Here is a 3523-nt window from a genome sequence, read left to right as displayed (position 1 = left end):
ACAGGGACGTCACCCAGCTTATCACACAAGAGCAACGCCCGTGACTGGGCTGGGGAGGCCGTCTTGAGGATGGTTGGTTGGTTGATTGGGGTTGAAGGGACCAAACAGCAAGGTCATCAGTCCCTTGTTACAAAGGCGGTCAGTTCCGACAGAGGGACAGCTCAGAAGAGTCTAAAACGATAAAAGGTAAAAGGCTAAAAAAGTGCAGTTGTGTCGTCAATGATAAAAACACAAGGAGGGAAGTCAGTAAATGGGCAACCTCAAGAGAGGAAATATCCCACCTGTGATGCAGTACAAGCAAGACCACATGCTATTTAAAAGCGTTCAACCGCCAGAGTGTAAAAGGGCGGATTGTAAAAGGGATTAAACAAACCTAAAAGGCGATAAAAACAGTAAAAGGGAAAAAGGAAAGAACATGGCCAGGGAGGGGAGTCAGGAATCTCCAAGCACAGCCTGCAGTGGGAGACATCCCAACCCTCACCGCCCTGCCCCTACTCCAGAGGGAGATGAAAATCCTTAAAACTGAGAATAAAAACCACTTTCACGGAGGAAACTGAGAACCAGTTCAACCATCCGGGAATCGTCTGCTAATATTAAGGGTAAAGTGTAGGGAAGTCTGTACTTAGTACGCAGAGCTAAAAGAAGGGGGCATTCCACCAAAATGTGGGCCACTGACTGGAAAGCTCCACAACCACAAAGTGGGGGTGGCTCACCACGCAAAAGAAAACCATGGGTCAGCCTGGTATGGCCGATGCGAAGACGACAGAGGGTGGTTGAGTCCTTTCGCGAGAGGCGTAAGGAAGAACGCCATGGGACAGGTGTCACCTTAATCGCATGAAGTTTATTAGACAAGGAGGTAGCCTCCCAGGATGTGGCCCATGATTGCGCAAAGTGGGATTTGAGATGAAGCCGTAAATCCGCCACAGGAGGGGTGACAGGGAATGGGGGGTAAGTGACTGCTCCCCCAGCCAAACGATCAGCAAGCTCATTTCCTTGGATGCCCACATGGCCAGGGACCCAAAGGAAGCTAACAGAACAAGCAGCATGGTGGGGATCAGCGAGATGGTCATGGATGGAGGAGACCAAGGGATGACGGGAGAAACACTGGTCAAGTGCCTGAAGGCCACTCATTGAGTCTGTACATAACAAAACGCGATTGAGCTTGGACTGTTTAATAAAGGCCAGGGCCCGGGAGACCGCCATCAATTCTGCAGTGAACACCCCACATGCATTTGGCAGGAGATGATTTTCCATGCCTACAGAGGAGGTGAAGGCATAGCCCACACGATCAGCAGATTTAGAGCCATCAGTGTAAAAAACAACAGCATCCCGAAACTCAGATAAAATGTGGCAGAAAAAACAACGGAACACCATCGGGGGAACGGAATCTTTCGGACCTCGGCAGAGATCCATCCGAACTCGGGGCCGAGGAACTAACCAAGGAGGTGTGTTGGGGAGGGAACGTGGGATACAGGAAAAGGAAGGAAGCTGAAAATCACGGCGAAGAGACGCTAGGCGGAGCCCAACCGGTAAACCCGCCCAAGGGCGGGAGTCAGGTGGGCGACTTCCTTGGGCAGGGAACAGGATAGAATAGGAAGGATGAGTGGGAGAGGAACAGACAGCGATTGCATACGAAACCAGAAGCTGGGAGCGCCGAACGGAAAGGGGGGGGATCCCAGCCTCAACCAGGAAACTATCAACAGGGCTAGTCGGGAAGGCACCGATGGCCAAACGGATACCACGAAGGTGGACCGGATCCAAGAGGCGCAATGTAGAAGGGGCAGCTGAACCGTAAACTTGACAACCATAGTCCAAGCGAGACAACACTAAGGCCCGATAAAGGTGGAGGAGAGTGGAACGGTCAGCACCCCAAGAGGTGTGGGCAAGGAAGCGAAGGACGTTTAGTTTACGGAAACATCCTATCTTCAGGCGTCTGATATGAGGCAGCCAAGTGAGCTTGTTGTCGAAAAGAAGGCCAAGGAAACGAAACTGTGGGACCACAGGTAATCGTTGTGCATTGAGATAGAGCTCTGGATCGGGGTGGACTGTCACACGGCGACAAAAGTGGACCACTCGCGATTTTAAAGGAGAAAACTGAAATCCGTGTGAGATGGTCCATGCAGAGGCACGCCGTATAGCACCCTGGAGCTGCCGCTCTGCAGCGGCCATCGAAGAGGAACTAACCCAAATGCAGAAATCATCCACATACAGAGCAGGAGTGACCAAAGGACCGACGGAGGCCACAAGTCCATCTATAGCAATGAGGAACAGAAGTACACTCAATACGGAACCCTGAGGGATGCCATTCTCCTGGGTTCGCGGAGAACTTAAAACTGTACCAACCCTAACCCTAAACGAACGATGAAACAAGAACTGGCGGATAAAAATCGGGAGTGGGCCCCGAAGACCCCACTCATGAAGTGTAAGTAAGATATGATGGCACCAAGCCGTATCATAGGCCTTGCGAAGGTCGAAAAATACAGCAACCAAATGGCGGCGCTGGGAAAAGGCCTGCCGAACTGCGGATTCCAAGCGAAGTAAATGATCGATCGGAGACCGTCCCTCTCGGAAGCCACACTGGTAAGGGGACAACAGACGCCGAGATTCGAGGACCCAAGTGAGCCGACGGGCTACCATCCGTTCAAGTAACTTACAAACAACGTTCGTCAGACTAATTGGCCGATAGCTGTCGACGAACAGGGGGTTCTTACCGGGCTTAATGACGGGAACCACGATGCTATCCCTCCATTGAGAAGGGAAGTCACCCTGGAGCCAAATACGGTTAAATACCCGGAGAAGATGTCGCTGTTGTGGAGCACTGAGATGTTGAAGCAGTTGGTTATGAATGGAGTCTGGGCCAGGGGCCGTATCATGAGAAGAGGAGAGTGCGGAATGAAGTTCCCATTCAGTAAAAGCGTCGTTGTATGATTCTGACTGGCTGGGGGTAAAACATAAGGCGGAAGCTTCGGCCCACTGTTTCTGGGGAAGGAAAGCAGCCGGATAGGAGGCTGATGCCGACGCTGTTGCAAAATCGGTCGCAAGGTGTTCCGCGAGAATCAACGGGTCCGTGCAAAGGCCATCCGGGAGGTGAAGACCCGGGAGGGTAGACTGCCGATGGCAACCTTGGAGAGAGCGAAGCGTAGCCCATACCCGCGACAGAGGGACAGCAGAACCGAGGGAAGAAACAAAGCATTCCCAACACATCCGTTTGCTCCGTTTGATTAAGTAACGGGCTTTTGCGCGAAGGCGTTTAAAGGTAATAAGATTGGCAACGGATGGATGCCTCTTAAGGTGTTGCAAAGCTCGACGGCGATCACGGATGGCAACGGCAATGTCCGAACTCCACCAAGGGACCTGCCGGCGGCGAAATGGTCCAGATAAGCGCGGGATAGCAAGGCTAGCAGCGTGAACAATCGCGTCAGACATGTCACGTATGACATCATCAGTACCATCCGACAATGAGGGAGAAAAAACGACCTGTGCAGTATACAGAGGCCAATTGGCACGTTTGAAGGACCAACGA

This window comes from Schistocerca gregaria, unplaced genomic scaffold, assembly GCF_023897955.1.
Source record: "Schistocerca gregaria isolate iqSchGreg1 unplaced genomic scaffold, iqSchGreg1.2 ptg000266l, whole genome shotgun sequence".
NCBI lineage: Eukaryota > Metazoa > Arthropoda > Insecta > Orthoptera > Acrididae > Schistocerca > Schistocerca gregaria.
The sequence above is the reverse complement of the archived record's forward strand: the minus strand, read 5'-3'. Positions refer to the sequence as shown.